The sequence below is a fragment of the Protopterus annectens genome, chromosome 16.part0 (assembly GCF_019279795.1).
Source record: "Protopterus annectens isolate FY-2018-M chromosome 16.part0, PAN1.0, whole genome shotgun sequence".
Lineage (NCBI taxonomy): Eukaryota > Metazoa > Chordata > Ceratodontiformes > Protopteridae > Protopterus > Protopterus annectens.
Genome location: NC_056750.1, coordinates 837,673,378 through 837,701,258, shown reverse-complemented (window position 1 = coordinate 837,701,258; position 27,881 = coordinate 837,673,378). Strand labels below are relative to the sequence as shown.

Sequence of the window (27,881 nt, the reverse complement as noted above, 5' to 3'; positions counted from 1 at the left end):
TGACAACCCCAAGCCTTTCTGTGTTGGAGGGAAGCCTTCTAGCTTGTCAGTGGGATTGGTAAGTACAAGGTACCCTATCTACCACAAGAAGAGTGGATCCTGGCCAAGAAATTGTAGCTTATTGGCCATTTGGGTAGTTTTTTCCATCTCTTTCAACTTTTTGATTTAAAATCCTGCATTTGCACTTGTTCCCTACCTTTCCTGTAACTAGTCTAGTCCAGGTGCAGATTTGCTGTATCCAGGAATGTTTGTAAGCTTCTGAGCAGTGCCAAAGTCTGCTCTTCAATATTTCCCTTAGATCTGCTAGTTCTCACCTCTCCTGCACTTTTACTAGCTTGTTAGTTTAGCACTTTACCAGACTTCTTGTAGCACTAAATGTTCTACAAGGAAACAGCTCCAGTGCTTATTAATGCCCACCCCACCAGGCATGTCTAAAGGTCAGTTCCCTATGCTTTCTCCTATTAACCTGGTGAACGTGAGCATCCTGAGGCAATGTAGCAATTGCCTCCTGTACACTGACAACCCTCTCCTCTTACCCCCCAGCACTCAGACTTGTGAAAGATGCACTTATATATCCAACCTGGAAGCCACGTACTCTCCAGCCAAGACTGGAATAGCTAGTCAAGAGGAGAAGGTCAACATTTGCACCACACCACATGGAACACATAGCTCTCCAGTACACACATCAGCATTGCCTTCACATAAAAACACAAACCACACACCCACTCAGGCTCTCAATAAAAATCTAACCAAACAGCAGAGACGTCCAAGGCAGAAACACACTCGACCACCACAACACAACACTAATCACAAGACACATAACTCTCCTAAACAGTGTGCCACTCAACCAAAGCCCCTGAGGCAAAACAGCATGCCCAACACACTAGTCATATGTGACTTGATAGTGAGGCACACTGATGTCTCACTCACTAGGTTGAATAAGGAGAAAGTGACAGTCAGCTGTCTGCCAGGCGCCAGGATCCGCCACATAATGCATGCACTCAGGCCCCTCAACAACAGGTACAAATATGACTCTGTCATTGTACATGTGGGTTTGAATGACCTGAGACGTACCTACCTGGACTACATGAAAAGAGACATGGAGGAGCTCTTGGATTATGTAGCCCAGGCAGGTATGACGCTAGCCCTGAGCAGCATCCTACCATTACCCAGAATGATACCACAGTACAAGCAGAAAATGACTGATTACAACAATTGGCTAAGTTTCTGGTGTCATTCTAAGGTGATCCAGTATCTGTCTGCCTGGGATAACATGAGTGACAGACCTCGATGCTTTGCCAGAGATCATCTGCATCTGTCACCCGTGGTCTTCCGGATACTGGTCAAAGCTCTTGCCACCCCTATAGTGCCTTTTTAGGTGGTGTTCCAAAGACCAAATTACCACCATAATAGCTGCAAAGAAATGTAATTTGAGAGTCATGCTGCTGAACGCTAGAAGTCTAAATCTCAAAATGCACTTACTTGTAGAACTTCTTAAAATGGAGAACATCGACATATGTGCTGTAACAGAGACCTGGATCAAAGCAGCAGAAAGTACCCCTGCACTACCAGGCTACAACTTATTCCACATCTTTCGGCCCCAGAACTTGGACCGAAGCTCCAAAGGCGGTGGTGTTTCCATTTCATAAAGGATGCACACACCTCCAGACTGGTAGCCCAACATAACACATCTGAGATACTTTGGGTGCAGCTAACATTGGGTAAGACAGTGATTCAGGTCATAGACTGCTATAGGTCCCAAACAATGCCCCAAGATTCACACTCCACATTCCTAAGCACCCTGGAGAATATTAGGGTCCAACCTAATACTCTCATACTGGACAACTTCAACTACCCCTACATTAACTGGGAAAACTACTCATGTACTAATACACTTGCCCAAGGCTTTCTGGAATTCACTAATTCCAATGCCCTGGACCAGCTCGTCCTAACCCCCACTAGAGGTAGCAACATCCTTGACCTGGTCATTACTAACACGGGCAACCATTGCTCTACACCAATAGTCAACTCCTCCCTAGTTAGATCCGATCAGAAGATAATCACTTTGGAAATCCACATCCCTTCCACCCCCCTCCCCAACAAAGGTAACCACCATGAAAAACTTCTCCAAAGCTAACTTTGGGCTCCTACAAACAGAGGTGGCTAACTTCACAGCACCCATGCAAATGGAGAGTAGTTGCATGACCGCCAAATCATACACCAATGCACTGTACGAACACGTACACAAATGGATGGATCTCGCCATACCCAATAGAAGTAAGATGCTCTCCTCAAAAAAAAAAGGAAGCCAATCTGGTGGTTCCCTGCCATAAACAAACTCTACAACAGAAGGAGGAAACTGATGCAGAATAAAGTGAAGTCCCAAGACTGGAAAACCTCGCTTAACAGCCTCAAAAAATGTTGAGATCCCTCATCAAATCCTCTAAAGCTAGCTATGAAAACAGAATTGCAGCAGATAGTAAAGACAACCACAAGGCCTTCTATAGTTATGTAAAGAATCACCATGGCAATACCCAGATTTGCTCTGCACTACTGCACAATGGTACCTCCTATTCCGAGCCGACAGATATTGCAAACATACTGGCGGACAGATTCAGTGCCAACTTTACACCTTCCACCCCACCAAAGGACCAATCACAATACCAGTAGATTGCCAGGCACCCAGTATTACTGCTGCACAGGTTAAAACAGCACTGTCCAAGGCCAAGAATACAGCCTCACCTGTGTGCCCTGTTCAATCACAGCCTCACCTCAGGCTTTTTCCCTACCGAATGGCATACTGCTACAGTCATCCCTCTCCACAAAGGAGGAGCGACTACAGACCCTGGGAACTATCGCCCCATTACCCTGATGAGTCTGATATGCAAAACTATGGAATGCATCATCATGGACCTAATAAACAAGGATACAGGGAATCTCCAAACTCTGGATGCTACACACTTTGGTTTTGTGAAGGGTAGATCATGTCTACTCAACTTGGTCAACTTCTTTGAGTCAGTCACCAGAGCTGTGGATGAAGGTAAGGTGGTTCATACAGCCTACCTTGATCTAGCCAAGGCCTTTGATACCATTCCCCACTCAGGAATCATAGAAAAACTTACTAAGCTAGGCATTAACCCCTATATCACTAGGTGGGTTGCAAACTGGCTCACAGATAGAACCCACAGTGCAAAAGTAGCTGACTCCAAGTCAGACTGCTGACCTGTCATGAGTGGAGTCCCACAGACTTTGGTCATGGGTCCTCTCCTGTTTGGTATCTGCTTCTCTGAAGTCCAGGCCAACATGAAGGGACTCTGGCTGACAAAGTTCGCAGATGATCGCAAGTTGGGAGCTATTATTAACTCCCCAAGTGATGATGACATCCTACAGAAAGGCCTCAATGAGACCAATGACTGGTATCAGAACCATGGCCTTAAGCTCAATGTCAAAAAATGTGTCTTCATCCCCTTTGGGAAAAACCCGGTTCCCTTAAATTACCACATTGATGGTAGTCCACTGAACACAGAAGGCATTATAAGAGATCTGGGAACTGAGGTTGACAGCAACCTCTCTTTTGACCACCACTTTGCCACTGTGGTCAGAAAGTCCTTCTGTGTGGCACATCTCATTACTAAGGGTTTTGCATCCAGGAAGAAAGAGGTCATTGTCTCCCTCTACTCTTCCCTCATTAGGCCAGTCATCGAGTATAATGCCCCATTTGGCATGTACCTCACTAGACACCTGCACCAACTGGAGATGCCACAAAAGTACCTCACAAAGAAGATCCTAGGCCTTAAACACTTGTCCTATATGGTCAGACTCAAAAACCTCCAACTATTCTCTGTCTCATATCGTCTACATAGAGGCGTTCTCTGCTTGACTTACAAAACCATGTCTGACCCAGCTCTGTTAGAAATGGTACAGCTAAAGAAGTCCCAATCCCTTCACACCACACGCTCCAGAGACCTCAACCTCATTACCACAATCAACAGAACATGCTGAAGGGACAGGTTCATAACCCAGACACTGCCCATGCTATGGAATAGACTTCCCATACATGTCAGGCAGAACACCTCACTGGCCCTCTTCAAGAGAAATCTTGATGAGTGGATGGGAAATAGAAAATTCACCCTGGGGATCACTACAGTGGCTCTAATCGACAAACGCACTAGAAACTAAGGTTGGGTAGCACACTGCCAGGGTAATCCTATGGGCTAGGCTTGTAAAGGCTCCAGGGCCATTAGCCTAGTACACACCTATGAACCTATGAACATATTAGAACGTCAGAGACAGCTACCTGTCAAGTGTCAGGATCCTTGAAATCACTCATGCACTCAAGTCATGCAACGACAAATACTATTATGACTCTGTCATAGTACATGTTGGAGTGAATAACTTAAGATGTACCTCTCTGGACTATATGAAGAGAGACACATGACTGAACTCAGATTATGTACCCCAGGCAGGTATGTCCCTAGCCCTAAGCAGCATTCTACCTTCTCCCAGAATGATGCCACAATATAGCAGAAAATTATTAACTTCATCAATTGACTTAGCTTCTGATGTCAATCCAAGGAGATCCAGTATCTGTCAACCCAGGAAGACATGGTCAACAGACCACACTGTTTTGCTAGAGATGGTCTTCACCTGTCTTCTCTAGGCCTCTGGATGCTGACAAAGGTGCTTGCCTTTTAAGGCAATATCAAAACAGCAACATTTCAGATGTAAAAAAAATCTACTCGAGACAAACTCAAGGTTATGCTGCTTAATGCTATGAGCATAAACAGGAAACTGCACTGCCTGAAAGCACTCCTCACCTTGGAAGATGCTGATGTCTGTGCAGTCACTGAGGCATGGTTCAAGGCTGCAGAGAGCACCCCGGCTGTGCAAGGCTACAAAGCTTACCACACATTCAGACTTAAAAATGAGTGTGAAAGAAGCATAGGTGGAGGTGTATCTATCTTCATTAATCCCAAATATACCTCACAATTGATAAAACGATTAGACCTGACACCCCCAGTACAATACAATTGCTAGATATGCCACCAATTCCCCATCACGAACTTACCATTGTACCCCCTTAAAAACCTCAACTGGCTAGAACCCCCAAATCTCCTACTATATAACCAACTAACTGCAGCCCTTAAGATATTCTACCAAAGGGAAAGAATACCCGTGCTCCAAAATATTCTACCACCATATACCACCTCTAGAACTTTATGCTCCAATGGGAAGGAATACCTGCACTCCAAAATATTCTACCACCATATACCAGCTCTAGAACTTTACGCTCCAAAGGGAAAGAATACCCGCACTCCAAAATATTCTATCACCATATACCAGCTCTAGAACTTTACACTCCAAAGGGAAAGAATACCCGCACTCCAAAATACTCTACCACCATATACCAGCTCTAGAACTTTACGATCCAAAGGGAAACAATACCTGCACTCCAAAATATTCTACCACCATATACCAGCTCTAGACCTTTACGCTCCACCAATAAACCACTTATCAAAATAGAGTCAGCCAGAAATTCAGCCAAGGAATCGCTATTCTCAAACTATATAGGCAAAGTCTGGAATTCACTACCATATGAAATATCATCCACCCCGACCCTCTCTCAATTTAAAACATTGCTAAAAACTCACCTAATAAACAAGTGGCTATGCCCCTGCAATACCCCTGACTAGACTAAAACGAGCACTCTCTTCAAGTTAACATTGCCCATACCCCTACCCCCACCTACCAAGCTTATCATACCACGGCTGACTTATATCTGTCAAGTTACCACTGTCAACCATCTATCACATTTTACATCTACTACTGCCTAATTACTTCTAAACCCACTCTGTTGTAAATAAGCTACTGTCTGAATACTATCTAATTATACCTAACTCCACTACTATGGTTTATACTCTGCTGTGTGTTATCTTTACTGTTTATGGTGTAAAATGATATATTCATTACAGTGGTTTACATATGAAATCACAGTTTTCTTGTACAAATGTACTATTACTATATTAATATCTGTACTGTGTAAATGTCACATATACTATTGTTTGGTAACTGTGGAGCTTTTCTCCCTGGGCCTTCGCTGAAAATGGACATGTGTCCAGTCGGACTTTCCTGGTAAGCAAATGTAAAATAAATAAAAACAGTATGACTCTCTTGAGCTACTCCAAGGCCCACTAACTATAGGTAAAACACCCTACCACATTATCTCTAGCTTTAGGTCCCCCACTATGAACCAAGAGAAGCAGACCGCCTATCTGGACGTGCTAGTGTCACTATACAGCCAAACACCTTGGTCATGGGAGATTTCAACTATCCTTCCATCAACTGGGTGACATACACAAGCACAAACATGCTTGTTCTGAGGTTCCTGTAGTTAGTCAATACAAATGCTCTGTAACAGTTAGCCTGCACCCCCACAAGGGGCTCAAATGTCCTAGAATTAGTACTTACCAACCTGAGAGGTCACTGCACTACTCCCTGTGTGTGGCCTCCCTAGTAAGGTCAGACCATAAATCTGTCTTGTTTGAACTAACGATTAGACCTGACACCCCCACAGGAGCAAAAAAAACCTGAACATTTTCTCCAAAGCAAACTACAGCCTACTAAGCGATGGTATAAAAAGTTTCAAACCCCCAGCTAACACAGCCAACAATGACTCCTATGCAGAGGAGTCCACAAATGCCCTGTATAAACACTTAACTGTATAGACTCAGCTGTACCTGACTGGATCAAAACCAGGTCCTCCCAAAAAAACAAGCCACCCTGGTGGACTTCAGGTATAAATAGATTATATAACAGAGGCAAGAAACTGATGTCTAAGAACAAGAGGGAACTTACTCAGCAGAGAAAGAGTATCCTCCACAGCTTGAACAAGCAAATCACATACCTTGTAAAGTGTCCTAAAGCTAATTACAAAGCTAAATTAGCATCCCTAGCTAAGGATAATCATAAGGCATTCTTTAGCTACATCAGAAATCTAAAAGGTAACGCCCAGCAATGTGTCGCACTTGCAGTGGATTTTACCAGTCATACTGAACCTGGGGAAATTGCCAACTTGCTAGCTGACAGATTTGGCACAGACTTCACCCCTTTGTCCCCATCAGACATACCCCAAAGCATCACTGACACAAGTATTCTGTCTAGTATCTCCAAAGAGCAGGTCATATCAGTGCTCTCCAAGGCCAAAAGCACAGCCTCTATGGGACCAGATAACATCCCAGGCTGCTTACTAAACAATCTAAAACAAGACCTAACAGAACCACTTGGTACTCTGCGTAACCACAGCCTGAGCACTGTTTTGTTCCAGCAGAGTGCAGAACACCAACAGTAATCCCCTTGCACAAAGAGGGCCCATTACTCGGCCCTGGGAATTATAGACCCATAAGTCTAACCAGCCTTATCTACAAGGCAGTGGAAAGAATCATCAAGGACCTTATCAACATGGATGTAGGCGGCCTTCAAAATACTGACCTGACCCAATTTGGCTTCATTAAGGGTAGAGCAAGCTTATTAAACCTGGTGGACTTCTATGAGAATGTCACCAAAGCCCTGGAAGGTAGAACAGTACATACCACCTATCTTGACTTAGCCAAGGCTTTTATCACAATCCCCCATTCAGGTATTATTGAAAAACTCTCCCAGCTGGGGATTAACCCTTGCATTGCTAGATGGGTAACCAACAGACTTACTGACAGAAAGCATACTGTCAAAGTTGGAGATTCCACATCTACAACTACATCAGTTGTCAGTGGCATGCCACAAGGATCTGTGTTGGGCACACTACTGTTTGGAATCTAATTCTCAGAAGTCCAGGAGAAATTAGACAGACTCTGGCTTACCAGGTTTGCTGATGATTGCAAACTGGGCACAATCATTGAGTCCCCAGTGATGTTAACATATTACAAAAGGGGCTAACACAGACGGGTGACTGGTGCCAAAGCCATGGACTAAAACTAAATGCAAACATTATTCCATTTGGCAAAGAGGAATTCTCTGCACATTACAATATTGACAGCACCTCCCCCCAAAATCAAACCCAGTGGTGCGAGATTTGGGAACACAGGTTGATAGCAATCCAAACTTCGATCAGCATGTGTCCACAGTGGTAAGGAAAGCATTTTACATTGTGTATCTCATAAGTAAGGGCATCACATCCAAGACTAAGTCATAACTCCTTTGTACTCAACCATCATAAGACCACTAATAGAGTGCAATGCTCCCTTTTGCATGTATATCAACAGACACCTGCAGGGCCTCCAAAACATGACCTACATGGAAAGACTGAAAGCCCTGTCACCTTACTGTGTATCTTATAGGCTGCTGACATGAGACTTATGCTGGCCTACAGAGCAGTCTCTGACCTTGCCCTAATGGAAATGCTGCACATCCGCAAGTCAAATGGGACAAGAGTCACTCACTCCAGGGATTTCAAAATAATTTTCTTGAGTGGCAAAAGCCAGGGTACCTTTTTGGCTAGGCTTATATAGGCCCTAGTGCCAATAGCCTAGTAGCTACCTATGAACCTATGAACCTATTAACAGAACATGCTGGAGAGACAGATATATCTCCCAGAGATTGCTGCTCCTCTGGAATAAACTCCCAGTTCATGTGAAGCAGAGCTTCTCAACAACGCTATTCAAGTGCAACCTAGACAATTGGATGGTAGAACATAAATTCACCCCAGGGGGTGGAACCTGTGTCCCACAAAGATAGGGGTAATTGGTGGTGATTATAGACTTGTGCAAATAATGACTATCTAACCAATGTCAATCACGGAACATGGGTATATGTTCATAGGAGGTTGCAAGGCTAATGGTCCTAGGGTCCTTACAAGCCTAGCTAAGATCAACCCTAAGAAGTGCATTTGGAGAAAAAGTAGATGTTGTAAATAAAAGTAATGATTTAGTATTTCTGATTTAAGAGCTTTGAGAATTGTATGTTTAACATTGGCTAGAAATATAGGCTTGTAAGCCGGATATGCTAGAATGACAAAACAAATCTGATTTCTAGCTTAAGTTCAGTGAACTGCACAAACACAGTCCACACTACCAAAAATTATGCAGTTGCATTTCCCACATTTGGAGAAATCACAGGGATTATCCCAAAGAAGTGTGTAATAAAAGAGCCTCACCTTGGAGAAATCACCTCCCGGATCATAGCATTCCCCCTGCAACCAAGTATCACATGTATAACATGGCTAGGCTTGTAAATGCCCTAGGGCCATTAACCTAGTAACCTCCTATGAACCTATGAATGTAGGAAATACAAAAAAACTGAAGGAATTTAAGAAATAGTCTAAGACAAACTTCTGTATATTTTTTGCTTTTAATCATAAAGGAATTGTAAATATAAATATTTTATGGAATGGTCTGAAGTCATACTTGTTCAGCAGTTATTAACTTAGACCAGAACTAAAATTAAAGAACGGGATAATGAATTCTTAGATAGTCAGCAAGACATTAACATTGCCAAATGAAAGTATGTAAGTGAAAAAAAAAGTTTATGAATGTTCAACTTCCGATCACTTTTGGCGTAGCCTAAGCTCTTATGGTTATAGCCTGCCAAGGATATGACCAACCAGATAGTCAGCTCTTTAAAACTAATGGGCACCCACCATATGCTCTGTCTGTAAGGAGTTCAAGCAGAACTCCACATAATAAGCAGTAGATCACCAAAAAGCTTCAGAGCTTTCCTGTCTCTGAAGTGTGCTCCAGTTGTAGGCTTTGTTTAACTGACAGCTGCCTGGCAATCTTTGAAGGCTGTGTGGTCAAGGCCCCTTCAAGGGGGGGAAAATGTCCACTAAACTATTGTTTTAAGAAAAATCTAAGTTATTCTGTGAAAACTTATCTTCTTTATGCTAGGAAATGTTTTATTATGGACTGCCTTTATGAGCAAAGTGTTTTTTCTGCTGAAAATGATTGTGTGAAAAACAAAACTGTGATTAAATGCACGTTGACTAATTTTGTCTATATTGTAATATAGGATAATTGAACTTTGGGCAGGATATTGTGGTTTGTGGACGTTCACTGAAAATTTTTACCTCAAGATAGGTCTTTTATTGTAATTTGCTTTACCGATTCACTCAGGCTCTGTCACCCAACTTGCTGGTACTCTTTTTAGCTGAACCATGGAGCAGATGTCTCCTTAGTTCTTCCTTCCTCCATCTACAAGCTGCATTTTTTCTTGGGAGATCCTAATTCAGATGACTGTATTCCTGTGCCAGCCACTATGGGTAACTCTGCTGTGGCCTTACTTGGTTCAGTGGACTACTCATCTTTCTCTTGTTCCCTCTGGGGTAGTACTACAGCCACTAAGGACTGAGAGTTAGTCACATCCTCTATAGCGGTTCATTACCACTTACAGGGCAAGTAAGCACCACTTTTGTCAGATTGCTGGGAATTAGCAGTAGAAGTTTGACTCCTTACCCAAATTTGGTACCTGATTGCTGGAGTGGTGTACTTGCCATGGGTTGGTCTTTTTTCCAGGGAACTTCCAGGAAAGAAACACATCCAGTGAGGTATGTGACTTCTCCAGTTACTTTTTCTAGAACAGAGATAGCTTACTGACATTATAGCTCTAGCTTTAAATATTTTTTATTTCTGTTGCTTCACTGAAAACAGAAACAGAAAAAAAGATTTCCTTGTATTTCTGCTACTGATCACTAATCAGAACAGCAAGGACTGGAGGTATTTTTCCTTAAGCTGAAGCGTCTGTGTCTGAGAAAAATGTGTCTTCAAATTTCCCCCCAATATACTTATCTTTTTTGAAACTAAGGCAAAGTTAAATATTTGTTTCAATGGGAAAAATTGAAATCCAAATCTCCCTGTAGAAGTTTGATGACTTGTTCCTCAGTTTACAGTTGTACTTCCCATTTATCAGCACTAGAGGATGTTTTGTGAATAGCTTGGAATTCAACTGAGAGTAAAGTCTGATAAGCTATACATACCATCTCAGATACTTAAATACCAGTACAGTCAACCACATATCTCTTAAAAGTCTGATAAGCTATACATACCATCTCAGATACTTAAATACCAGTACAGTCAACCACATATCTCTCAAAAGTCTGATAAGCTGCACATATCATCTCAGATACTTAAATACCAGTACAGTCAACCACATATCTCTCAAAAGTCTGATAAGCTATACATACCATCTCAGATACTTAAATACCAGTACAGTCAACCACATATCTCTTAAAAGTCTGATAAGCTATACATACCATCTCAGATACTTAAATACCAGTACAGTCAACCACATATCTCTTAAAAGTCTGATAAGCTATACATACCATCTCAGATACTTAAATACCAGTACAGTCAACCACATATCTCAAACGTCTGATAAGCTATACATACCATATCAGACACTTAAATACCAGTACAGTAAACGACATATCTCTTAAATGTCTGATAAGCTATACATACCATCTCAGATACTTAAATACCAGTACAAACAACCACATATTTCTTAAAAGTCTGATAAGCTACACATACCATCTCAGATACTTAAATGCCAGTACAATAAACCACATATCTCTTAAATGTGTGAAGAGCTATACATATCCCCTGGGATTCATGAAGCTCGGTGCAAGGCCGGCGTAAGACTTGCGCTGGCCGTGTGGCATATATATGGAGTAGTCGCACCATATGCATATTAATGAAGGCGCACAGCCACGTGCATAGGAAATGTGCGCGAGTGCAAGGGGCGTATCGAAGTTGCGCAGGGAGGCATGTCAATGTCGGCTGTCGAGGAGCAACCTAAACTGCTGAATATTATATCCTGCCAGCAATAGTAATCATACCTATCAGTGTCCGTGGATACTGAAACGTATGCAAAGCATAGTCTCTGCGAACAGAAAATGAAGAATCAAACACAAATGCACAGTAGGGAATAATGGGTCCCTACCCTTGAACAAATGACATGAAAACCGTGTGCCCGTAGCCCAACGTAGTGTTGATAGCTATACCATGTGGAAGTGAAACGTATCATATGTTAGCGCGCCACCAGTAGGTACATCCAGTCCAATGGAGAGGGTCACCAGCCGACCCAGAATGTGAGGGAGGGAACATAGCTGCGCAGATGTGTTTATAACAAAATACACGAGGAGAAATGTAGATATATGTAGTGACCGTATGTCTGAATCATATCCCACAAGTCATGTAATAGTCACATACAAAAGGTTTGTCTGTATTTCACATACCAAATGTGATAAGAAATAGCATACACATGTAAATGAAACAGAAGGAGCATATAAACAGCCATAACAATACGGACACATGTAGGCTGAAAGGAACAGTATGATCCGTACCGTTGACCAAGATTACCACCTGTCCCACTTTGCGAGCGACAGTCCCTCTGTGGACAGATGTGTCCTGACACAAACATGTAAAACTGGCAAATGTCCAGAGAGTATAGGACATAATTCTTCCGTAGATGTCATGCAATAGTTGCATTAAACATATTTCACTGAACGTATATTACATAAATGTCATAACAAACAGAATAAGATACCGAAATGCTACAAGAATAAGCTTAGATATAGGCAGGAATTGTAAGTTCTATCTGCTGAACTGACCGTGGGTATGTGTCGGCCTGTAAAATATGATGTGTTCACCGCAAATGTCACAGTAGAGTTGCCACCTTTTCAAATGGCCAAAGTGGGACATGTTTGGTACAGACATCAGATTTTATAGGCCGACACATACCCACGGCCAGTACAAAGGATAGAACGTAAGTGTTTTGCCTACAGAAACGCGTATTCTTGTAGCAGTTTAGTTGCTTATTTTGTTTCTCATAACATTTAGGTATTTCAGATACAGAATAACTGTTTAATGCAACTATCACATAAAATATAAGAAATAATTTTGTCCTAAAATCTCAGGTCATTTGCCATGTTTACAGTTTAGGACACAATTGCCCAAAGAGGGACTGTCCCTCGCAAAGTGGGACAGGTGGTAACCCTATGTCACAATGTGGCCAATTGAAAAGGTGGAAACACAACTGTTGACTGTGGGGAGGCATTGTCCACAACAGTTGGACATGTGTAAGGAATAGCTTGGACATAGGAAAAGGTGCCATCCTACCAATGAGTACAACAGGCTGGCAAAATCCGGAAGACAGCTGTATAATCCAAACGTGTATGTGACACAGTCGAATGGGTAGTACCCGGATACACCAACTAAGTAATGAAAGTGAAGTATGGGCATGTACCTATGTGCGTGAGGTATAGCATGTGGAAAGCAAACATGGCAGGGTAGTCCACACAACCATAAAGGTACCCGACACATGTAGGGTAGTTAATGTGTAACTCTGGCCATGTCATGGGCCAACAACCAAAGTAGTGCTCTATGGGGTGTGAGGAATTCGAGTTTGAGGGGTGGGTGTTTAATGGAAAATTCCTCAAAGGCGATACTGTGTCATATGCAGAAAAGGTGAACCGGAGGTGTATGAGGGGGCAGCGGGTGAAGTGGAAAGAAACACAAAAACATGTAGAAACAGCTGCAAGACAAGCAGACAGGCCATAGTATAGAACACAATCCCACAAACATATGAATGTGGAAATATGCGAGACAAATGTATAGATACGTCACCGTCACGTACCCACAGATGGGTCCTGATGGAACTGGCCATAACAAACGCAACACACCTGGATGCATAATGGCCTACCCAGCATACCCTCCACAACACACAACCTGCCACCATACCAGAACGTCCACCAAATCCAGCCGTACTTGGTCCACTGGTTTGTTGCAGAAACAGCCACACACAGTGACCCCTACACATATGTAGTAGGTATTGTCACCCTAGGCAGTGTCAGGATTGCAAACCATGTATCCCCTGCATGTAAAACCCCCTGCACATTTTCGTGAAACCACAAAAATCTTAGTTATCTAATTTGTTTTGGTCTAGTCCAGTTTTTGGGATATCCCTCATGGGATGACCAACTTGTGTAAATAGTAGAATGGGTATGACGACATGATGTCCAATCCAGTAGATATCTGGACACAAATCAGAACATGCAGTGGAGGTCCATGACACTGTCAAGCCCTAAGTGGGCATGCATAACCTACCACCCAGGATAAAATACCTTCCCGTGATGCACGTGTCCAGACATGAATAGGAGGGAGAATATAATGCACACATTTGCAAAGTGGAAATCGGCAGGAGGGTGAGGAAGACACTGACGTAAACAGGTCAACCCTGATCAAGTGTGAGGGACACTGACTGTGTGCAGTCATGACTGACCATACCTGTCAACCTGTGTGAGCAAGATATCTGGACAGAGCCGTGAATATAAGTGAGACAAAGGTCCAAACACAGGGACAATCGGGATCTGTAAAGATAGCTCTTAGAAACATTTGATAGAATAACAGTTTGCACATTGGCATTAATGTCTGGAGTATGAAGTCTGAAACCCAACTGTCTGTCAGCACGTTCCGACTGCAGTCTGTAATGCTGAGCTACTGCTGTGCCAGAACACAACATCATATTACAGAGGACTGTCCTTACACTCAACTGTCCGGATATTTGCAGAATAACTAGGGTCACCACCTGTCCCACTTTGTGAGTAACAGTCCCTCTGTAGGCAGTTGTATCCTGTGAAAAAAAGCAAGACATAGCAAATGTCCTGAGAGTTTAGGACAAAGTTATTTCCTAAGTTTCTTTAATAGTCGCATAAAACAGTTATCTTATATATGAAACTTCTATATGTTATGTGAAGCAGCATAAGTGAAAAATCCTGTGAAAAAAAGCAAGACATAGCAAATGTCCTGAGAGTTTAGGACAAAGTTATTTCCTAAGTTTCTTTAATAGTCGCATAAAACAGTTATCTTATATATGAAACTTCTATATGTTATGTGAAGTAGCATAAGCAATTCCAATGGTACTAGAATAAGCTATTATATGTACAAAAAAGGTTAAAGTTCTGTACTATGCACGGCTGTAGGTATGTTTTGTCCTGGAAAATCTGACATCTCTACAGAACATGTCTCACTTTGGGCATTTGAAAAGGTGGCAACCATACGAATGGCCACAGGTTCGCCCCATAGTGTTGGTGTGTGCCTCTGACAATCTGCACCAGTGTGGTAAATAGCTGAGGATTGATGTCACTAAATAATCAGAAATATCCTGAGTTTAAGACTCCACAACCTGCAGAAAAGCCATGCTAATGCAAAACCTAGTATTCTATCAACGTTCTAAGCTTGTAAGAGCAATAATTAAAATGTGTCCCTAATTGTCCGCCCATCGTGTAGGTTTTGCGCAGGTTTGGTGCTCTAAGAGGTTGAGAGGTATGGTCTGTACATATTTACAGTAACAACCCTTCACAACTGCATACCTGTAGTTACTTCATGTCCAAAATAATAATCCCTGATTGACTGTATACAGGTAATAGTCAAATGTGAATGGGAACACCCCTCACCATGGAGTATGGACTGTAACAACCTCACCCATAATATGTAATGCCAACAGAATAAGCTGCTGACAGGTGCCCAAACACCTGTGTCTATAAACACAGGTAAAACTTCAAAATAGGGAGATAATCCCTGTCCATATGCTTCGTCTGACATTTGAACTCGGCCAGGGAAGTTCCGTTCACCAGGTGGACAAGCCTAAACCCAGATCACTAAATGAACACCCTGACAATCAAAGACCTGTATGTGGCTGGACTATATGCCTTGGTGTTCTGCATATCCTCGGAGTGATTAACAATGCAGCCGGAGTCCACAGCAGTAGGCAATAGGGAATGTGTAATATGTAGTACTGCCTTTTTCCCAGCAGGAGAATGAATGCCTGTGTCGTAGGTGAAGTGGTGAGGTGTATGTTGATGTAGCTAAGTACTATGGGTATGCATATCAATGAGGGAGAACACCAATAGAATAGTGGTTCCGGCATCCGGCCAACGTGAATGCAGTCCTGGTTGACCTACGACCACTGCATGTATAACGTGAAAGTGTAATGAATGCGTTTGTGCTGTACACACATTTAAATATGTAAAGGTGAACGTGTGTTTTACAGCAGTCCGTAAACTGGAATACAGATATGTAACTGTCACAGTCAGAATTATGAAAGTTCACGTAAGCACAATTATCTATGAAACATATGTAACCCACAATAAGGATATGCAAGTGCGCCTGCGCGTGTGCGATCCGCTCACAGAATAGAAAATGAATGGTGTTTTCCCTACGTTCTATGTACATGGCTCATACCTGTTAACCCCGTAAAGTACGAAACCGGACAAAGCCATGACAACAACTGGTACAAATAGGGACAATCCCCAGATATTGCCCAACAAACATAGAAAGTGGATAGAATAACAGGTGTGTCACTAGCATGGATTCTCTGAATGGTATGAAGTCGTAACCTGAAATGTTTGTCATTATTTACCAACGTCAGTCTTTAATGATATTCCACTAACTTGCCAGATAGACACAAGGTTATGAAAAATGGACCAAAGATAAGAGGCAAACAGCTGTACATGCAGCGGAAATCTGTACAGTTGAAAGGTACGATATGGAGATATATATACACATATATCCATAGACATAAACCAAAGCAAATTATGAGATGAGGAATGTACAGACATATGTATATATGTACATATATATATCTATACACACACAATACATGAATAGATATATACACAACAAACATATGTCCCTGTACATATAACACATGTACATAAATAGGTCATGGTATAGCTATTATGGATAGACAGACAGACATGCATGAAAGTAGAATACACCGATGCTTTCCAAACCATTGCCCAGAAAGTACCAGTGTGACAGGGCCTGCAAGTTCTACACGTTAAACATGAATATAGGTGTCCTTTGCAGGACCCCAAAAATTGATCCTGTACGAAGTGCAAACCGTCACTGATGCTAAAGAAGTCACAAGTGCAACTACGATATAGGTGTACATGCAACAGTAGCAGGTGCAAGGGTAATAACACATGGATCGAAAGAATGTATGACGCACGACCTGTTATCCGCAGAGTGGGCAGTGCTCGGAAGTGTCCTCACACTTTATTATCGCTCACATTAAACATGTCTAATGGGTACTGTGGAGGGGTGTCAGGTATGGGAATCATGGGTATGCAGAAATGTGCCAAGGTGTTGGTTGGCACAGATCTATTAGGTACGCCCCATGGGAGTGATCAATATACCTATGTGGGTATAGCACACGCCTATATTCTCCAAAAAGGTGCAACCCATCTACTGGATATTGTGTAAACAACTGGGGGAAGATGTAGGGACCTATATCAGTGTCATGTAGGCGATTATCATGGATGGACATGCGTACGACCAAGATGGTAACCATATCTGCCAAAATGTCAGAATAAGACAGCTGGACTAAGGCATAGTATACGAAAGACAAATAGGGACTATATTAAATATACCTCAGACAAAGTCAGAACGTTGATAGAATAATTGCGTAGTCAGGAATACAAATGTTATGAGAGTTAGTAATCATGAAATAGAAATGTCAGTCATAATTACCTAACCGCACAGTCCGTCATGCCTTGCCAGCAATCTACCAGAAAGGCACATTATCATGACAAATGTAACAAAATTATAGGTCAAACCTCGGGGTGTATACCCATAATGTGTATAGGTGAGAGGTATGAAGGTAACCTGTCCTAATTAAATGTACAGAACTAGTGATACTAGGTGGTCAGGTGAGAAGAAAGACGTCAGGACAAATGACAAAACATGTACAAGTCAAAAGCATGTATTTCCACAAATGTGAATGACAACGTATGCCCTGTGAAAGTCAATGTGGAAGGTTAATAGATTCAAAAGACATGTGTCCCCCAGGGTGTCATGCAGTGTCACCGATACAGTGTCCAGTCCCCCATACTCGTACGTGAGCTCTGCCACTGATGGAAAGCGCAAATACCGGCGTACACATAAGATACATGATAGAATAATTAGTGTGGATAAGCACCTGTTGGACTGTGTGAGGAATATAACCCTCTGGGTGGGTGTGTCCTGCAATAGGAATGTAATGGCAACTGGCCTGTGATGGTGCCATGTATTGTGTGTATCGGTGTAAGAAAATTGATTTCCAGTATCACAAACATACCTCGCAACTGTACGAATGTGCAGGTGTATGCCTCATATGTGTGGTGTGTTCCTCTTACAATCTGTACCTGTCTGCCAAATACCTGAGAACTGATGTCATTAAATACTAATAAACATATGAGTTTAAGACCCCAAATCCCTTAGAAAAGTCATACTAATGCAAAACTGATAATACTGTCAACTATCTATGTTTGTAAGAGCAATATGTATAATCTTCCCCTATTTGTCCCCCCATCATGTTAGGCTTTGTACAGATGTTTTTCTCTAGGAGGTTGATAGGTATGATCAGAAACAGATACATATCTGAGGAAACAGCATTATCGACCGCAAGGTAACTCAGAAGGTATGAAAAGCGCTGCAGTAGGAAGTTCAGTATTGGCCGCAGGTATGTGCTGACATGTCAAATGACACAGCAGTCTACATGAAGTACCTATAGGGCGTCACCTTTACCAGTGATGACAATGGGACATACCCACAGCCATGCATAAAAAAAAAAAACTAGACATAGCACACAGCAAAGCCTAGGCCATGATACACAAAGCCTCCGGCGTGTACGAGTAGAGTGAGAGTACAGCAAGGAAAGATGACTGCCAGGCTATTCAGCAAACACCCGTAGGGGTGTGCAAGACCGCCGGTAACACGAACATTGCACGGACAATGTTGGGATTTGCCACATACCCCATTTGTATGTGAAAGCTATGCAAATGATGTAAATATGCGATACATGAAACAGTAAGCTGTCCGTGCAAGAGCAGAGTTATGTGCAGAAATGTACCTGGATGTTATGCGACTAACGTTTTGCACGTTGCTAAATGGAGCAATGACAGCTGCAAATACAATATGAATACAGTCGAAGAAGCATGCCAATGTCAAAGTCCAAGGCCAGTGGCGGCTTTGTCCATTGGATATCAATAAACCAGTAGTTGTTCTCCCCCGATCCGTGGTGTGGAAGCGTAGCGCAGCACCACGACAACGTGCTGCGCTTCAAAACAAGACATATGTATAATATACATACTAAATGTAGCTTTAGTTAGATGTTAGTATGCCATGCAGATGAATGGCAAGCTGGAGACAACATGGCTACTGCGTACTGGTTCTTATGTGTGGAAGCACTCTGTCAGAGATGTAACGAAGCATTTGTAGGCAATGTGAGGCAAGTGAGGCTGAAGATAGTGAATCACAACATGTGATGCCATATGGGCCAAGCCTCTACAGTGTAGTGTAGGTTAAGGGGACTATTAGAGTAGAAGACAGGTGACAACATGAGTGTGTATGTATAAAACACTGTAACCTCACCGGAGCAGTGTCACATGTGTGCTGTCAGTACTCAGTGGAAGAGGTGTGTCATGCGCTATCCTAGGGAACGTCAGGAGACTGACGGTGTACGCTATGGATACCACCGATGTGACCTGCAACCCTGCCCACAGTATGTCTGCGCCCGTGCGTGCCAGTAAGCCTGAGTAAGCATGTGTGTGCGCTTGTTAGCCCGTGTGCGCGTGTGGAGTGTGGAAGAACGAGTAAGCTAGTGTACGAATGGTGAAGCCCGTGTAATGTCGTGTATGCGTTTGTAAGCATGTATACATGTGTACTATACACATCACACACGTACTGCACACACAGACACACATGCTGCCAATACTACACACATCAGTGAAATGGCACATGGATGGAGAATACATCATCAGAAGTAACAGTGCTGTAAACTATGCTACAGTGATGGCCATAGCTGCAATGCATCATGCCTGCCGATATACACATGGAAGTAACACACTGTGTGTTAACAGCATGCTAACATAAATACAGTGGAATAAAGCCACTGTGTGCAGCAACACCAGGTTAGTCAGATCCTGCACCAATGTTACACATCACAGGTGGTGGCACAGGTGACATCATATGTTCAGGGTGTGGTGTTAACATTTCCAGAGCTGTCATTGAGCCATCCAATGTACATGTAGGTGTGTGTGAGGGACAACGGTTATTGCATGGCCCAATGGTGGTGCAATGGGTGTGTGTATGTGATAGCCGTAGCTGTTTGTGGTAACTGTGTGTGTCTGCATATACACAGGTACAGCATGTGTCAGCCATATACAGGAGGTTGTTGGACAATCACAGACCGTACCTGCCAGGCTCTAGAGATCCCCATTACTGGCCATGGACACCCCCTCCATGCATCCAACACAACCCAGTCCTGCACCTGTCAATGTCTACACATACAGTCCTGGGATCTGTACCACAACGTGTGGATAAAAGTGAGTCTGTAATGTTAACCTGAGGTGCATAGAATTGTCTGTTACTACAGATGGATATGAGCCATACTCACACTCTAATGTAATAACCACTGCTGACTGTTGCCGAGATCTGCATACGACCATTCAAAGGTGCTGTACTAACATTGTTTCCAATGCCTTTGTAATACCCAGCAACACAATAACCGGTCACTACACATGTATAACCCATGATCACTACAGCAGACAGTATGTGCACTATCACAGAGCCATAGCAGATGTACATACATCCAAGGTGCTCATGTACAGATAATGCAGCACATTCAAGAGTGATAATCCCAACATACATATCTATATACAATATACATTTTATATATATATATATATATATATATATATATATATATATATATATGTGTGTGTGTATATATATATATATATATATATATATATATATATATATATGTGTAGATAGATACACACACACACACACACACACACACACACACATAGACACACACACACACACACACACACACACACACACACACACACACACACACACACACACACACACACGTGGCAGGGTTGGGAGCAGAACACAAACATAAGCACTGTACCACACAACAGCATTACGCAGTTACAGAATGCGCTACTGTGATCAGTGGATCACATGATTCACACAGGCACACATCTAGCCTGCAGACAGCAGCATCAAAGGCAAAGATGCCGCACGGATGTTATGGAGAGTGAATACTGTAAAAGCAATGTACTGTTGTCATGCAGCTGGAAACACACACACACATACAGACACACACACACACACACACACACACACACACACACACACACACACACACACACACACACACACACACACACACACTTGGCAGGGCTGGGAGTCGAACATACACCTAACTACCCTAACACACTACAGCATGACACATTTACAGAATGTGCTACCGAGATTACTAAGCACAGCAGTCCCAGAGGCAGACATCTAGGTGAGTGTCATCATCCGCAAAGGCAAAGATGTCGGTAGGAAACTGCTGTGGTGTGAGGCGTCTAAAAGCAAGACTGAGTCCCCAGGCAGACGGGAGCATGCTCGCAAACACACACACACACACACACACACACACACACACACACACACACACACACACTTGGCAGGGCTGAGAGTTGAACATCCACCTAACTACCCTAACACACTACAGCATGATGCATTTACAGAACGCACTACCGAGATTACTAAGCACAGCAGTTCCAGAGGCAGACATCTAGATGCATGTCATCATCCGCAAAGGCAAAGACGTCAGTAGGAAACTGCTGTGGTGTGAGGCATCTAAAAGCAAGACTGAGTCCCCAGGCAGACGGGAGCATGCGCGCAAACACACACACACACACACACACACTTGGCAGGGCTGGGAGTCGAACATTCACCTAACTACCCTAACACACTACAGCATGATGCATTTACAGAATGCGCTACCATGATTACTAAGCACAGCAGTCCCAGAGGCAGACATCTAGGTGCATGTCATCATCCGCAAAGACAAAGACGTTGGTAGGAAACTGCTGTGGTGTGAGGCATCTAAAAGCAAGACTGAGTCCCCAGGTGGACGGGAGCATGCACGCAAACACACACACACACACACACACACACACACACACACACACACACACACACACACACACACACACACACACACACACACACACTTGGCAGGGCTGGGAGTCGAACATACACCTAACTACCCTAACACACTACAGCATGACGCATTTACAAAATGCGCTACCGAGATTACTAAACACAGCCATCCCAGAGGCATACTTCTAGGTGTGTGTCATCATCCGCACTGACAAGGATGCCGACAGGGATTGTATAGAGAGTGATCAGTCTGAAAGCATACACACATATTACTGTCCCATGGTACACGTAAACAAACACACAGCAGTGGTGTGATCACGACAACATAAGATTTACGGTGCACCACGACAACATGACATAGTCACGGGATGCCCCACAGACAGTACACCCTTCAAGATAGTCAACCAGTGTGTACTCAGTAGGCATCCATCATGACGTTGAAAATCGACATCTGTTGCCTGGATGACCACCATGGCTATACAGGATGTCAACGGCCATGCACAGAGGGACATCACCGACACAAGGTGTCACTGGGCATGGCCATATGATTAGTAATACACATCCGTTCAGACTGTACTGTGAGTCGATCTATACAATGGCGTATTGGGCATGCTCACACACTTAGTTGCAAAGGGCTGTCTTGCATGCAGATGGAGTCACAACTCACAAGGGCTCGGTTGGGACTGTCATGTGTGTCCATCTACACAACAGCATACTGGGCATGCTCACACACTTAGCAGTTGCAAAGGGCCGTCTTGCATACAGACAGAGTCTCAACTCGCAAGGGCTCAGTTGGGACTGTCATGTGTGTCCATCTACACAACAGCATACTGGGCATGCTCACACACTTAACAGTTGCAAAGGGTCGTCTTGCATGCAGACGGAGACTAGACACTGAAGGGCACAGTAAGGTATAACTGTCCCCACGCACAGAGCAGTCACACACATGCAGTGACCAGTACACACTCAGCTGCCATCTACACTGCAGCCCTCGAGACATCACCATGTCATTGCGGCAGCAGTACACAGCCATACATTACCACAACACAGTGTGACACATGACCAGTGGACTGTACAGAGGTCTACAGCAACTGTGCAGGGTACACATGTATTGACAGGGTTCCAACAGGTGTTATGCATTGCAAGTATACCACTATACATGACCAGGTCAGCTCAAGACATACCAGAGGCCCCGGGTCTTACACAGCTGTGACAGATGAGTGTTGCTGTACATCAACGAACCCATATGTTTGGATATGTCAAACATGTGATTGTAGCAGATGTGTACATGGACCACACACACAACACATATGTACATAGCTAAGCCTTTGCTGTCCCTCATGCAGAACAGTGGCCTAAGCAATCATATGCACGCAAATGGAAGGTGGGTCCATGTCTGTTGAATGCTCACAGTACAGGAGGTAGCAATGTTGACCAAGGACACATTCCCCTGTAGTAGTCGCCCATGACACCCATGATATCATACCACAGTCCATGTGTCATGTATGTCAACACACATGTCCGCCAATAGCAATGCATACAAACATGGCTACAGGAGTCACATGTAGGACCAATGCACATGTACAATCTGTACTGTGCATGCAGCAACCATGCCTGTGCAGTGGCCGATGTCCATAACACAGCTGTACCTAACTACAACATGCAGTCGCAATGCAGCCCCATCGACACCTGTATATGGTGACATACACACAGTACAGTAGGTTGTACATCACGTATGGAGGGATCTGTGTACATAAAGTGGGGATCCACCTGTGTAGATGTATGTGTGCCGGGGATGGCTCACAGGTGGGTTACACGCCACCCTACCATGCCATGTGCAAACAGTATGCTATGTCACTGTTACTTGATGGTGATGACTTAACGCATACACAGTGGTCAGGTGTAACCAACTGTATGTCACGTGACACCTGTATCACTGACATCCTCCCATGTGCACATAGCCACACAACTGCCAGACATAGCGTTGGTACACATACTGTGGGCAGTACCGCTGCATGTCTATCAAATGGATCATTATATGGCAGGTGTATCATTCTAAGCACTGCCATGTGTGTCCGCTTGTGTGACCACACATGCCACATATGGTGGGGACTACATCCCAGATGTAACACATCCCTGTACACCGTTGTAGAGATCTGTACATACTGCAGTGTGGAAAGCATGAGGTCGGCAGGTGTGGTGCATCACACAATTCGGCTATCCGTACACACATATCTGGTCATCACAGTGTGTGTGTGTGTATGTATGTATGTATGGCTGTCTGGTGCTTGGTGCGAGGGTGTATGTTACCATACTGTGGAAACAGAATCACTAACCCCTCATGGTGATGCAGTCTACTACCCTGTTGATGCCATCGGTCCCAGCCATACTGGCTACCTGTGCATGTCCCTTCTCTGTGCCACATCGTGTGGGTGCAAAGTACTGCGAGGGTGATGACCACATAGGCAAGGGTCCACACATGAACACTATGGGGTGTGTTATAGTGCTGTAGACCCAGTGAATGTGGCCATGTTCCTGTACTGTGACAGGGTATTACTGCTACACAGTGTGGCCTCACGCTATCAGGTAGCCTCTAACGTCATCATTGGCCTGACCACTGTGTACAACCCCTGCACCATGTCAACATACCTGTAATGTTTCCCGGTATGTATGTCACATCTCTGTCCACTGTAGCCTGTTCAACTGACCACATGCTTCAGGTGCAGTATATGTGCGGACATCTGTGTCATGTTCGACTGTCCAACAGTCAGGTTGAGGGTATGTTTAGCATGCTGATATTGCCATATGTGCCTGTGAGTACTCCACAGTTACACATGGGGGACTGCAAACACTGCTACCTGTAGGCACATGCCAGTACACCATAGGAGGGAACCAGGGCATTACCAACATGCTGTTACTGTTGTAACCGAGACACATACTGTGAACATATCACAATCCATGCTGCACCTGGACTACATGGTATGACTGGTGCATGTTGACAGTACACCACTGATGTCACATACACATCTCTCAGTATTCACACACATCCAATGCAACATATACATCCCTCAATATGCATACACAAGTAATGTTAGATACACCTCTCACTATTCTGTTCACCCTGTGCATCAGACCATATGAGCATATCCCTGCACCGATGGTGTGGATGACAGGGATGCAGCACAGGCTTCATCATATGCACAGGGTGATACTGTTTGCCTGGGGCATAGGCTGCTCCAATGGATGACATCATGTGTGCAGGTAAGGGCCAGTGATTTGAATGGACATGTCTATTCCGTATGCATGTGGGTGTTGTGGAGCCCTACAGTTGTGTTTGCTGTGTGTGTGTATGTGTGCACACAGTTCTGTCATTTGTGAGGCCTACACAAGGGTATTATGGACAGCTCCAGATTGTACAGACCAGGTTGTACATCTCACTGTGACCGGACACGGCCACGTGTCCTGTGCCTGCCAGGGGTTGCACGGGCACTACCAGGCAGAGGTGCAGAATGGCTACTGTCCAAAGACACATGGCCACTGGAACCATGTCCCCACCGGGAACATCCAGGGCCATGTCCACGTGGCCTGCTGTGACCTGGTGTGGACATCGCAGCACCAGCTGCACTGCTACTGCTACCGTCACTATGGGAGCGGCCATGTGAGGTGGCATGCTCATGCTGACCTGCACTAGGTGGTGTAGCTGGCCTATGTCCATGTGTCATACACCTCACCCCTACCAGATGTTCCAGCACAGACAGATCACACTCACGGATTGCCATGCCATGGTCGAGGATTCTGACCATGTCACCCAATCGCCTGTCCAGAACATCAGCAAGCTGCTGTTGAGCACCTGCCAATGCCTGGATGTTGTTGTTTAGGGTACTGATAGCAGCCCTCTGCAGCCTCTGCCCTTCTCTTTTCTGCCATTCGGCACGTGCCTGTGCCGCCATTACAGTCTGGAACATGCATCTGGTGATCCCAGCTGCTGCGCTATGTCCTGCAGGTGCATGTCCTCCTACGAGCAGCACCAGCCACATGCCTGTGTGGCACATCTGCAGTCAGTATACTGCCACCATGGTGTGGAGACACACCTTCTGTAGCCACCACACGTTCCTGTTCAATGCTAACAAATGCTGACTGTCCTTCCTCTATGGCCACTGTAGATGCAGTATGTGTTGGCAGCTGAACTGTGTGCGGGGAAGAGGGGGACATAGCTGGGATGGCAACCGTTGGCACAGATTCCACCCCTGACATCCCTGCCTGTACCTCGATCATATGTTCATCACTGCTAGCATCTGTGGGGAAACTATCAGATGGACCGCAGGAGGGTAACGCACCTACATCACCTGTGAATGCAAAGAAATACTCTACATTACAATAGACACACACAGACTGACACACACACACACTGACACACACACACTGACACATTGACACACACACACACTGACACACTGACACACTGACACACACACACACTGACACACTGACACACACACTGACACACACACTGACACACCGACACACACACACACACTGACACACCATGCATGTGAGATGACAGATGGCATGCAGCATGCTTGTGATACAGCTGACAGCATGCAGCTCAGACATCAATAGTGTTTGTAAGCATAACCCCTGGAATGCACACTACAGCAGGCAGGTGTCATATCATTATCCATGCAATTCACACGATCATGGTAGTATGTATGCATCCCCATGATACACCATGTGGACCAGAACAGGATAACAGTACACATGGCTGACGTGACCTTGACATGTACTCTGCTGACATGTTCATTAACATGCATGCATGCCTGACATAATGGTGTCGTGACACATGTACAGCATCGTACTGGGTATCACATTGCGGTGTTGTCCATATGCCCTACAGATAGAATGCATGTTGAGCAAATGTGCATGGGCATGGTAGGGGACTGGCCCATCTACATTGCTGTGCATTGTGATGTACAGACACTGTGCCATTGCATGGCATCATGAGGCATCTATATTGCTAAATAGTGCATGTTATGTACACATTGCATATCCAGAACTGCATGCATACCCATGACATACCTGTGGATTGTGACCTACGATGCTGAGGTGTATACACACCCAACCATGCTGAGGTGTTACACACCCAACCATGCTATGTCATGTGACAGGTCACTGGAGGACATACAGATGCCACCCATGCACGTGACTACAGAGTGTTAGCTGCCTGGCAACCATGTCCACACATAGCGGACCTGTGACATCACCATTTCACACATGACATTGATGTACCATGCACACATGGTGCACAGCTAACAGTGATGTCCTACGGCAGGGGGGAAAAGTACAGTTTCTGTGGCCTGGTGTCACTGTCAGTGGAATCTGTGAAGGTGACTACCGTCATGCTATGACACAGACATCATGTTCAACACATCTTATGAGGTACATTTTATTTTATTTATTTATTTTTATTTTGCATTTGTTGACCGGGATAGTCCGACTGGATGCATGTCCATTTTCAGCGGAGGCCCAGGGAGAAAAGCTCCAAGGGTAAGCAGATACAGCATTACATAATACCAGCATTACATATTACAAACAGATTATTTACAGAGATTACATAAGTAAGCAAGTTAAACAAGTTCCACAGGTTAAAGTTAGTCCTGAGCACAAGTCAGGATTAAATTAAATTACACAGTAAACTGGTTAACAGATTTTCAACCACATGTCACTGACACCTCCACTAGCTGTGCACAGGCATTTATGATGTGCAGCGTACCACATCACCTGTACAATCAGTCTAGTACGGCTGTACTTGGACCATGTGTGGGCAAAGTGGGACATGGTGTAAGGGTGTATCCACATCCCATCTTCTGTGTGGCTACATGTCTCTGGCCATCCCCCATAGCCATGTCT

At 44.1% G+C, this 27,881-nt stretch overlaps 1 protein-coding gene and 1 non-coding gene across 2 annotated transcripts in view; both read right to left on the bottom strand.

Annotated features, from left to right (window-relative positions):
• Positions 1-27,881, bottom strand: part of LOC122790665 (hyaluronan mediated motility receptor-like) — a 761,750-nt gene that overhangs the window by 7,186 nt on the left and 726,683 nt on the right. The window lies entirely within an intron of this gene.
• Positions 9,037-9,198, bottom strand: LOC122791143. The gene has a single exon (XR_006363112.1). It is a non-coding gene; the product is annotated as a U1 spliceosomal RNA (small nuclear RNA).